Raw genomic sequence first — 12,826 nt, 5'->3', positions numbered from 1 at the left:
TTAGAAGCATCTCAGGTCCCCTACATACAGAAAGCAACTCAGGCCCAGCAGGAAGATTTCTATACCTTCAGGGTCACATCTCACACTAAGTGGAGGACATTGAGGTCCAGAATGTAACAGAAGGCTGGTGATGGTGCCCTCTAACACTAGGGACTGGGGTAGGGGTGTGTGGACAGGAGGCAGGAAAGAGAGACAAGAGTAGGGACTCTGGTTGGCCAGGTGGCGACCAGGCACTAAGATGTCCTGTGTACAGAAAGGAACTGCATTCCCACCAGGAAGCGCACAGACAACTGCTTCTCATCCCAACACTCATTCCAGAGTGGCTACTTCCCCTAGCATCCCAGCTCCTTCGTCCTGGGTTCCTCTCCAAGGTCCTGGGTCCCTGAAGCCTTGGCTTACACATCCAAGTGTTCCACGAACCCCTCAGGCCAGGGCCAGCCTCTCCCTCGGAGCCTCGGAAGGGTTAACCGTCTTTGTTATCTCTCCTTTTAATCCTCAGATGGGCCAGCGGCTCACGTTGTTCTGATCTGGTAGACAGAAAGCGTTAACTATTATCTGCTCGGAGCTGACCATCTGCTGTAGCAGAAAATTCAAAACCCTGGAGATCTACTTATATCCACATCGTAAACGAGAAAAGATGTTTTAATTAAGGGAAATCAGGTTAACTTAGCTCTAATTTACAAGCCGCCTGCCTAATGAATTGTCTGGGCTGCTCTCTCTTTGTAGAGAGTAAATCTAGGATCCTTTCCCTCCGCAGTTCAGACACTAATTAACTAACCAAGAATTTTAGTAGCACACCCGCCTGTCGCCTAATAGTTTTACCTAAAGCCAGCCCGGTCATTGCTCGTACAAATTGCCAATTAAATGTGATTGATATAATGAAATTGGATTGTATTTTTTTCCACTTACCTTCTTGTGTCCTCACCCGCCCCCACCCCCGCGACATCGTACCCCCTCTGTCAAGAACCAGGCCACGCTGTACCCACTACAGCAATGCTAAACAGACCCCGGTTGGCACAGGGCATCACAGTTCCAAGCGGCGCCGAAGCCAAGGCCCGAGAAAGTTCCTGTTGAGCCCTCATTTCTGTTAGTTGGAGTTAACAGGCAAAGTCTTGTTACCAGATATTTATCCACGTTGGGAGGGCTGTAGTTACATGTTTGAAGTTAGAGGGGAAAGTGTTAGATCTAAGCAGCCATTCTCAAAATACATTAACAGTTTCCAAAATCTATATCGCTGCTTAATTAAATATGTTATCCTGTTTATAGGATCTGCGGCTAATTATTTAGAGTCATTTAATCTACTCAATTTGCACGTTAATTAAACAGCATCGGTTTGCAGCGAGCCGCCCGGCGGCCTGGGAGGGAAGCAGCGCCCCCTGGCGGGAATCTCACTCTGACAGGCGCTCGGGATACTGTCCAGCAGGCGGGTTGTGCGCTGCGCTTCTGTGCCCAAGAGCCGCCCACCCTGCGATATTCCAGGGTAGGGGGCTCTGATGAGTGGAGACCACTGGTATTCTGGCACAGGAGGGACTGAGGAGCCAAGGGAAGCCTTCCCAGGCAACCTTAGAGAGAATTTAGGGTTGCCTGTCCAGGCTGATTAAGATTTAATTCTGATTATTTGTGGGTAAAGGGATTCATCTGTCTACACAACTATCCTTCCACCCTCTCACCCATCCATCCATCGGTCCATTCAGCCACACAATTGTTTACCCACCTACCTATCCACCCATCCATGTCCTGCATCTAATCCATCCGTTTACCTGCCCGCCCATGCCCATTCACCCACCCACCCACCAATCCTCCCTTCAAAGGAGCGGGAAGACCCAGCATAGAGCCAGTGGGAAGCGAGGGTGCAACTTCAGGCTGGAAAGAGGCTCAGGAGCCTCTCTCCACGAGCTGCAGAAGCAACTCTGCGTCCCTCCCCTCTTCAGCCTGGGGCGAGGGGCCCCAAGCCCGCCTGGTTAACTGGAAAAAGATGAAGCCTCGCCCCGCCCCCTCGCTCGCCGCCTAATTGTTTTCTCTCTCCTGTCCCATCTGTCCTTCTCCGCCCGTGTGTATTTTGGCCTTTGTCTGGCTGCCCTACGCTGACACTCTCTTTCAAAGCCCACTTCTGTCACCCTTCACCGATCTCTTCTGCCCCATTAACCCATCGGCACGAGGCTCCGACAACAAAGGCCCGGGGTGGCACTGGAGCGCGGGCAGACCACGCATCGTCCAGAGTGGACACTGAACGTTCGGCTCGACGGGGAGGGATGAACCAGCTAGCTACACATGGACGGGGCGGGCCTCGAATCCGCACATCCTCCGATGCAGGCAGGCCTTGGCAGGGCATCCGCAGCAGCTGCAGTAGGGAAAACTAATCCACCCGACCTCCTGCTTTGTCCTTCCCCGGCTAGGATGTGGCACGGGCTGTGGGAGGAGGAAGCAGCCCACCTCGTGGCTGGGCAGATAAGCAATATTCTGGAACTTGGCCTTGAATTTGTCTGATTCTGTCGTCTTATGACACCCTCGGAAACAAACAAACAAACAAACAAAACCGCAGCCATGATGGCCCAGCCTGTAGGGTGCATTTTCTGTTGGGGTGACCGGGTCTCCCTCACCCTTCTTGTTCCAAGCAGGAGGAAGAGGGATTGTCATCTGAAGATTGACCACAAATGACCACCAGAAGGCCACCTTTCTCTACACTGGGGCCAAGTGGCAGCAAGATTCTTAACAGACATTGCGACCAAACCAATTACCAAAGTGGTCTTGGGGCGAGACCTTATTTTCCCACTGTGTACTACTACTAAGCAAGTCTGCACAGCTAAGGAGAAAGCACATCTCAAGCTCAGACTGGACAGCAGAGAAATTTGGAATGCTCTGTTTTTGTTTGAGACAGGGTCTCTCTATGTAGTCCTGGCTAGCCTGGAACTCACTCTGTAGCCTCAAAAGCTCGCAGAGATCCTCCTGCTCCTGTCTCCTAAGTGCCGGGATTCAAGCTGCCAACATCTTGGCTGGCTCGCTAGGGTTTTTTAAATTAAGCTTTTAAGATTTAAAAATGAAGCCGGGCGTGGTGGCGCACGCCTTTAATCCTAGCACTTGGGAGGCAGAGGCAGGCAGATTTCTGAGTTCGAGTTTGAGGCCAGCCTGGTCTACACAGAGAAACCCTGTCTCGAAAAACCAAAAAAAGATTTAAAAATGTGTGTTCGCCTATGTGTATGTGTGAGCCCACAGACATTGGAAGGGAGCCCCAAACCTTTTGGAATTGTTACAGGAGGCTGTGAGCCACAAGTGGGTGTCAGGGATTGAACCCCAGGTCCTCTGCAAGATCAGTAAAGGCACTTTTGTCCTGAGCTATTTCTCCAGCCCCTCCATTGTATGTTTTCATTAGTTAAGATAGAATCTTGTGTATCCCAGGCTTGCTTTGAACTCACTATGTAGCTAAGGATTTGAAACGCTGATCCCGCCTCCCAAATGCTGGGATTACAGACATGAGCCATCATTCTGGCTAATTTATTTGGTCGAGACAGTCTCATGGATTCTAGACTGACCTTGAACTTGCTATGTAGCCAAAGATGACATTGAACTCCATACCTTTCTGTCCCCACTTTCGAGTGCTGGGATTACAGATAGATGAATCATGGCTGGCTTACGCGTGTGTGGGGCATCAAATTCAACGTGTCACGCATGTTAAATGAGTACTCTGCCAATTATGGCTTTTTATTTAAGAGTTAATTTTTAATTAAGTGTTTGTGTGTATGTGCATGTACATGTCTGAGTGCAGGCTCGTTAGGCCAGAAGGAAGGAACTGCTGGCTCCCCCGGAGCTGGAGTAGAGCGGATTGTGTGTTATCACATGTGAATGCTGGGAAGAGCACTCTAGTCTTCTGAAGGGGCAGCAAATGCAAATGCTCTTTTTTTAAAAAAAAAAATTATTTTATATACAGAGTACACTGTAGCTGTCTTAAGACACATCAGAAGAGGGCAGTAGATCCCATTACAGATGGTTATGAGCCACCATGTGGTTGCTGGGAATTGAACTCAGGACCTTCAGAAGAGCAGTCAGTGCTCTTAACCGCCGAGCCATCCCTCCAGTCCACTGCAAATGCTCTTAACTGCCAAGCCATCTCTCCAGATACCCTCCCAACTGTGTGTGTTAGATGAGGAGCTTGCAAGAAGCTGGGTGTGCACACCTAATTTTACAAGAAGATGCTGAAAACTTGTAATCTCATCACCGGGAAAGTTGAGACTGGGTGATTGTGAATTCAAGGCCGGCCTGGGCCTTACAGCAAGAACATGTCTACATGTCTTAAACATAAACACACACAGAGAGAGAGAGAGAGAGAGAGAGAGAGAGAGAGAGAGAGAGAGAGAATTCTTAAGTCCTAGGTCCTTCCCTATCCCCTGTTCCCAAGTCACCTCAGGTGACCTCGCTGGCCTGTTGCACCTTGGTGTAGGTGGATGGCTAACTCCAGGGAGTTTTGTCATCTCTACCTACTTCCATTGCACGGGCCTGTTTTTCTTTTTAGAGCCTAATGGGTTACTAAATCCCTGGGAAACAAATGTTCTTAATTCTTTCCATCCCTCTGAGTGCAGGCTATGGTTCAGCTTTGTTCTTATAAAGTGTGTGTGTGTGTGTGTGTGTGTGTGTGTGTGTGTCAATGTGGAGGTCAGAGGTCAGCATCAGGTGTCTTCCTCAGCCACTCTCTACCTTACTCTTTCAGAAAGGATCTCTCTAAGGAGACTCACCAAGCTGCCCGGCCTCAGTGGCCTCCTCTTCCCACCTCTTCACTGCTGGCATTACCAGTATGTGCCCAGTCCAAGCTTTGTATGGGTACTAGGAACCAAGCTCAGATCTGCACTTGCTTAGCAAGCATTTTACCCACCTGCAGGATTTTTTTCTTTAGGAGATATACGTATGCATACACATATACACATGCACTTAGGAGATATACATATGCATACACATATACACATGCACATACATAGTATTGGCAGTCCACATCCTTTGAAAGTCCATGTGCTTCATACATAGCTTAGAGAGGTGAGTAAGGTCAGACCTGAAGGTCCCCTGTGTCTGTGGCTATGGCATGTGTGCCTTTAAAGGGGAAAAGGGAAACACAGCTTGAAGGGTGACCTGCAGGACTCACAGTCACTTCATGGACCCCTCCCCATAGCCAACTGAAAGAGGTGTGGCTCTGGGCTGTAGAGACCTGTCTGAGGTCAGCAACAGGGCAATGTATCCAGCAACACCAAATCACAGTGTTACTGGGACATGGGCAGTACTGTCAATGGCTTTTGAAGAGCACCATTTGGTGTCTTCAATTTCCCAGCAGAGGGGTGTGACAGTTACCCCCATTCACTGCTGGAGCATTTTCTTCACCCCCAAAAGAACCTCTGCACCCATTAGCAGTCACTCCCCATCCCCGACCCTCCCCCAGCCCTTGGCAACCACTAATCCAGTTCTTGTCTCCACGGATTAGGCAAGGATAATTTTGCAAAAAAAAAAAAAAAAAAAGAGATTCTACCAGTCTGGGAGGGAGTGTATAAATGAGGAATGGGAGAAGGAGGGAGACACTCTCTCCCTTGGATCAACACAGCGGGAAGGTAACACACAGGAGCCACGGGGAGGGACAGAAGGGATGAAAGCATCTTCTCCATTCTTACCCAGAGACATGTGTTTTCCCCAGCTGGTAATTCTTTCCCCCTCCCCGCCCCCGCCAGGGTTCAAGGATACATTCTTCTTAAAAAAAAAAAAAAAAAGTTTGCACTTGTGTATGCATTCGTGTGTACATGCACAAGGATAACCTCAGGTATCATCCACCCCGTGTGTGTGTGTGTTGTGTGTGTGTGTGTGTGTTTAAATTACATTGATTGAGTGATGCATGTATGTTCGTGTGTGTGTGTTTAAGTTACATTTGTTTGTTTAGTGATGTGTGTGCATGTGTGTATATATGTGTGTATTTAAATTACAGATTTTTAAAAGATTTTATTTATTTATTTATGTATGTGAGTACACTGTAGCTGTCTTCAGACACACCAGAAGAGGGCATTGGATCCCATTATAGATGGTTGTGAGCCACCATGTGGTTGCTGGGAATTGAACTCAGGATCCTTAGAAGAGTAGTCGGTGCTCTTAACCACTGAGCCATCTGTCCAGCCCTAAATTACATTTATTTATTTAGTGATGTGTGTGTGTTTAAATCACATTTACTTATTTAGTGATGTGTGCATGTGTGTGTGCCTGTGTTTAAAATCCATTTTTTTGTGTGATGTGTGTGTATGTGTGCCTGTATCTCCAGACATGTGCCACAGAGTACATGTGCAGGTGAGTGGACAGCTTCCTGGAGTTGCCATTCTCTTTCACAATGTGGGTTCCAGGCAGGCAACTCTCTTCACTGGGTCTTGGAAGAACGAGCCTTTGCCTGCTGACCTGTCTCAAAGACCCCTTCCCCTTGTTTCTTGGCTTTCCTCTTTGCCTTGCCTTGCTGTTTGAGGGAGGTTCTCTCACTGGTCTAAAGCTCAAGCACTCCAGGGTAGCTGGCCAGAGAGCACCACCTTCACTTCTCTGGGGCTGGATTTGGAAATACCATCACAGCAAATTAACCCTTAGACTGGGTGGGGCTTTGTTGTTACTGCGGCAGTCTGCCCTTGTTGGCATTGAGACAGGATTTTATTAAATAGCCCTGGAGGACTTAAAACTGGCTATGTAGATCAGGCTGGCCTTGAACTCATGGAGATTTGCTTGCCTCTGCCTCCCAAGTGCTGGGATCAAAGACGTGAGACACCACCGCCCTCTCAGGGTCATACTTGGCTCAGTATCAGTATCAGTAACAGGCTTCCGATAAGATTAGGTCTTTAGGAGCTGGGCGTGGTGGCGCATGCCTTTTAATCCCAGCTCTTGGGAGGCAGAGGCAGGCGGATTTCTGTTTGAGGCCAGCCTGATCTACAAAGTGAGTTCCAGGACAGCCAGGGCTACACAGAGAAACCCTGTCTCGAAAAACCAAAAAAAAAAAAAAAAAAAAAAAAGATTAGGTCCTTAAGCCTGGTAAGAAGAGGCACGAGATGGCATAAAGGCCCTTCTCTGGGTCCTGCTTCCAACACAGTGTGTGGCCCTCTCTGTGCTGGGAGACTACCCCATGTCCTTCTCACCCGCCAGAGGACCCTGCAGAGCTGAGGACATGGCTCAGCTGGTAAAGTATTTGCCACGCAGGTGTGAGGACCGACCAAGCGAATTCCAGGACATCCAGGGCTAAACAGAGAAGTCCTGCCTTAAACAAACAAACAAACAAACAAATAAGAGAGAGAGAGAGAAGCTGGAGAGATGGTTTAGTGGTTAAGTGGAGCACTGACTCCTGTTCCAAAGGTCCTAAGTTCAAAGCCAGCAACCACATGGTGGCTCACAACCATCTGTAATGGGATCCAATGCCCTCTTCTGGTGTGTCTGAAGACAGCAATAGTGTACTCACATACATTAAATAAGTAAACAAACAAATAAATCTTTAAAAGAAAGAAAGAAACAAAGAGAAAAGAAAAGGTGATCCTGTTTGAATTGGATTGTGAGATTTTGTTATTTGGAACAAAAAAACCACATTTATTTATTTAGTTAGTTATTTGGTTGTTTATTTAAAATATTCTCTTTCTTTTTCTATTAATAAAATGTGTCCTTTAACGACCTCATACATGTAAACAGCTACTCTTTCACCACCTTCTCTTATTCCCCTCCCACTCTGCCAGCTGTGTCCACCGGGCCGTGATGGATAGGATCAAATTACTGCACACACAGGCTCTAAGTTAAATATATATATATCACTTTGCTTTATTTTAATTTATTTTTATTTATTTACTTATTTATCTGTTTGTTTATTCACCTATTTGAGAGTGTGTGTCCACGATGGGTGTGTGTGGGCAGTTGAGCCAGCATGTGTGTGTGGAGATCCGAGGACAGCTTTGTGGAGTTGACTCTCTTTCCACTCTTATGTGGGTCCTGGGGACTGAACTCAGGTAACCAGGTGTACTTAGCAAGGGCTTTTTACCCTCTGGGCTATCTCGCCTACTCTTATTTTAGTTTCTCAACTTTTCATGTAGCCCAGGCTGGCTTCAAGCTCACTATGAAGCCGAGGTTGACCTTAAACTCCTGATCCTCCTGCCTCCACCTCCCCAGTGCTGGGAGGACAGGCACCCACCACCACACTGGTGATGGAAGCCAGGTTCCACACCAGAGTCAGCCGTCCTCCCAACCCTTCACCAAGCCCGAACTGAGCTGTCTCAGCAATCTTCACTTCTAATGAGACTTTTCTTAATTTATGACAGAAATGAGCAGTTGTCTCCTAACCACCCGAATCTGAAATTAGCAGGCCTGGAGAAGAGAGACCAAAGCACACACATCAGCTCAGTTAAATAAGATCATTGCACAATGACACATCCCAGCTGGCTCTGCCATGCCTCAGATCAACGATGCAGGGTGTTCTTCGCTGGAGGCTGCAATGATTCAAAAGCATTTAGCAGGACCTATGCGCTTTCCCTAGGAATGCTTAGTGACTGTTTTAAAATGAATCGTCAGCAGAACTGTTCAGCTTCCGATATGCAGAGAAACTGAGGCAGGGGGGAGCAGGGGGCAGACTGGGAGTCTTGCACAAGAGCGTCACACCCGAGCGAGCGTTCCTCACTTCCTTCTCTCTACCTTTACCCGCTATGCCACTGGTGTCCCTAAATATTTCTGGGAACTTCTGGGAGTCAGGGGTGCCTCAGCCACTTGGAAGGAACCTGTAAACAAAGGCATTGTTTAAGCAGTGTGTTCTGGGCTCGGGATGGCTCCGAGTGCTCGCCTAACCTGCACTAAGCCCTGGTTCCTAGCACCACATAGACCAGACACGGTGGTCCAAGCCTGTAATCCTAGCATGAAGGAGGTGGAAAGAGGGAGATCAGCAATTAAAGGTCGTCCTTGACCAGGAAAAGAAAACAAGAAATGGCCAACAGTTAAAATCAAAGAATTTGGAGGCTGAAGAAATGTCTGAGAGGTAAGTGTGGGGACCTGAGTTAGGATCCCTAGAATCCACACTTTTTCAGAAAAGCCAGATGTGGTCGCACATGTCTGTGATCGCAGTGTGCCCAGAGGGAAACAGAAGATGGAGACAGGATCCTCCCCGAGAAGCCTGGGTAAATTCCAAGCACCCACATGGCAGCTCACAGCATCTCTGACTCCAGTCCCAGGAGACCCACACTGTTCTGGCCTCTGTGGGCATTGCACACATATGATGCAATATATTCATGTAGACAAAACACTCATACACTCATACACTTTAAAAAAAGGAAAATTGTTTGTTTGTTTGTTTGTTTGTTTGTTTTTCCAGAGCTGAGGACTGATCACAGGGCCTTGTGCTTGCTAAGTGTTCTATCCCTGAGCTAAATCCCCAACCCATGAAAATAGTCTTGTTAAAGAGAAATAAAGAATGGAAGGAGAGCCTATGAGACCTGTCCCCCACTCCCCCACACCCCCACCCTGCCTAGCCAAGATGCTATAGAGTTAAGGTTTCTGGGGAGGTGAGGTCCTGTCCAAAGCAAGGAGCAAGAAGGAGAAAGGCAAAACCCAAAACCCAAGGTTGTCCTTTGACCTCTACATGCCAGCCATGATATGAAAGTGCTGCACACATGTATTACACACAGAGAGAGACACACACACACATCAACAGTGGCCCCCTGAGCATGGTGGCTCATGTCTGAAATCTCAGTGCTTGGAAGAATGAGGCAGGAGGATTGCTATAAGTAACACCTCGTCTCAATAAAAAGAGGAAGGAACATTGAAAAAGCACACAGTGGTTGTGAGTCAGTCTTCCTGTGGAAGGAGGTAGAAGCTTCCAGAAACATCCAGTCTAGCCGGGTGTGGTGGCGCACGCCTCTAATGCCAGCACTCGGGAGGCAGAGGCAGGCAGATTTCTGAGTTCGAGGCCAGCCTGGTCTACAGAGTGAGTTCCAGGACAGCCAGGGCTACACAGAAAAACCCTGTCTGAAAAAAAAAAAACCAAAGGAAGTTTCCTTCCTCCCTTCCTCCCTTCCTCCCTTCCTCCCTTCCTTTCCTTCCTTCCTTCCTTCCTTCCTTCCTTCCTTCCTTCCTTCCTCCCTTCCTTTCCTTCCTTTCCTTCCTTCCTTCCTTCTTTCTTCTTTGTTTTGAGACAGAGTCTCCCTATATAGCCTTGGCTGGCCTAGAACTTGTCATGTAGACCAGGCTGTCCTCAAACTAGTCGAGATCTGTCTGCCTCTACCTCCCAGGTTCTGGGATTAAAGGTGAGTGCCACCAAGTCCAGTTTTTTTGTTGTTTTATTTGTTTTTTGGCTGTCTCAGTCCAGGCTGGCCTCAAACTCACTAAATAGTCGAGGACGATCTTGAACTCCAAACATCCCTGCTTCCTCTCCCCCTGTGCTGGGATGACAAACCATGTGATATTAAGATCAGTTGACATGGTAGTGGGGATGGAGCCCAGGGCTTTGTGTGTAGGCAAGACTGTACCAGCTGAACTAAATTGCCACCCCCCACCACCGTTAAGGCAGTCTCTGTAATCCAGGATAGCCACAAACATCGGTTCCTCTTACCTCAGCCCCCCAAATGCTCTTATTACCATGCTAGGCTGTAATACAAATTCCTTGGGCCTTGTCCTGGAGCACAGGGAGCCAGCTTGTCCAGCCAGCACCACAGAAGAGGTGGAAGTGGCTCCCGGTTTACGACCATGGACTCCTATTCCCTTCTTTGGTTGCTTCTTTGGTCGCCAGAGCTTCAACACATCACACTTCATGTTCAGGACAGGCCAAGGAAACAGATGTATTCTTTCTCTCAATTGAGTTATTCATTTGGTTCTAGGGTCCAAAGGGGAGTAAGGTGGGGTACTCAATTGTAGTCTCATGAAGTTAAAGCCACCACAGACCCTTTTGTTAGTTTGTTTGGTTGGTTGGTTTGGTTTTTTTTGGTTTTTCAAGACAGGGTTTTTCGGTGTAGCTCTGGCTGTCCTGGAACTCACTTTGTAGACCAGGCTGGCCTTGAACTCAGAAATCCTCCTGCCTCTGCCTCCCCAGTGTTGGGATTAAAGGCATGCGCCATGAGGCCTGGCCACAGACCCTTTTTACAACCTGTTTCTTGCTTAGAATCTTTTAAAACTAAAAATTGAACTCAAAGCCCCACAAATGCCATTCGAACACTCTACCACTGAACCACACCCCAGCCCTATTTTTATTTATATTTCAAGACAAGTTCTTACTAAATTTCTGGAGCTGACTTTGAACTTTGTAGCCCATGTCTTGGCCTTGCAATCTTCCAGCTTTGGCCTCCTGAATAGCCGATGTGACAGGCTTTCACCACACTCAGCTTTTTCAGGTCAGTTAACCAGCCCGTGGGTCGTGGGAGGAGACCCACCAAACCCTTGCTGGGAACTGGCTTAGCCGCCTTGAAACACTAGGCTGCAGCACTCCTCAGAAGCCCTCGTGGCTTTCATCACTGTAACTGATGAGCCCATGAAGAAGCAGGCACCTGCTTCCTTCACGTAATATCTGCTCCGGGCTGGAGCTCAGCCCTGCCTTGCTCTGAGGAGCGTACAGCACTGTTTATTCATGATTGTGATTCCCCAGCTCTGAGACCTACAGTTGCCAGATGCACCAGGCCTTGCCTGGGACCCAGGAAGGAGAGACGAGAGAATCATCACACGTTCAAGGTCAGTCTGAGCTACAGAATGAGTCCTACCACACAAAAACAAACAACAACAAAAACAAATCAGTACTAAGTGGGCCTGATGGTGCTTACCTGTAACCCTACCTACCCAAGAGGCCAAGGCAGGAGGGTTATGGAGAATCTGAGGCTAGCCTGGACTACATATGAGACCTTGTCTCAAAAGGAGTACCAATGGCTGGGATGCAGCTTAGTTGGTTAAAGTGCTTGCCGGGCATGCACAAAGCCATGGGTTTGATCCTTTGCATGGCGTAAGCTGCACATGGTAATAACACATACCTGTAGTCCACCCCAGGAGGTAGAAGCTGAAGGGTCAGGAGTTCAATGTCAGCCTTGGCCACATGAGACCCTCCTATTTCCTTCTTTGAGGGTTTTTTTTTCCTTTTTAAAGTATTAATCGAAGATCCAATACAAGTTGAGACGCCCGGCACAGAGTGAGGAATACACTTGGGTCAGGTTCTCTCTCTCTTGCTGGCAGAGGAGGCTGAGCCCAGAACTCGCCCTTTGTTTGAGCTGCATAGTCCCTGCCCTCCGGTGGTTTATTAATTTTTTTTTATCTACCATCCTAAACTTCTATTGCATTTATTAGAACAATAGGGAAGCTTATTGAGGTTGTATTTTTATTAAAATTTCTATTAACTTTTGCTATCGGGGCAGCTGTAGATTAATTAATTTTTGCTACTTTTCTAAAGCCAAAAAAAAAAAAAAATTAGAGCAGATGCCAAATTACTTCAAATCTGAAAGAAGCTGGATCAGAAAAGAGAAGTTGGAAAAGTGATTCAGGTAAGAAAGATATTTTTCAGTCGACAGGGAGAGTGAAAACTTTCATCTGTTTAAGCTGGGTGTGGGGGCACACGCCTGAAACCTTGGTCTCTGGGGAGGCCGAGGCGGGAGGGCTATGAGTTGGAGGCTAGCTTCAGCTACACAGTAAGAGCTTTTCCTCAAGAAATAAAAAGGTGTGTGTGTGTGTGTGTGTGTGCGCGCGCGCGCGCGCGCGCGTGTGCGTGTGAGTGTGCATGTGCGTGTGTGTTGTGCTGGAGAGATGTCTCGGAGATTAAGAATACTTGTTGCTCATCCAGAGGACCCAGGTTAAATCCCTACCACCTGCGTGGCTGTTTATAACCATCTGTAACTCC

Source organism: Mus pahari, chromosome 23, assembly GCF_900095145.1.
Source record: "Mus pahari chromosome 23, PAHARI_EIJ_v1.1, whole genome shotgun sequence".
NCBI classification, from domain to species: Eukaryota; Metazoa; Chordata; class Mammalia; order Rodentia; family Muridae; genus Mus; species Mus pahari.
This window is presented reverse-complemented; position numbering follows the sequence as displayed.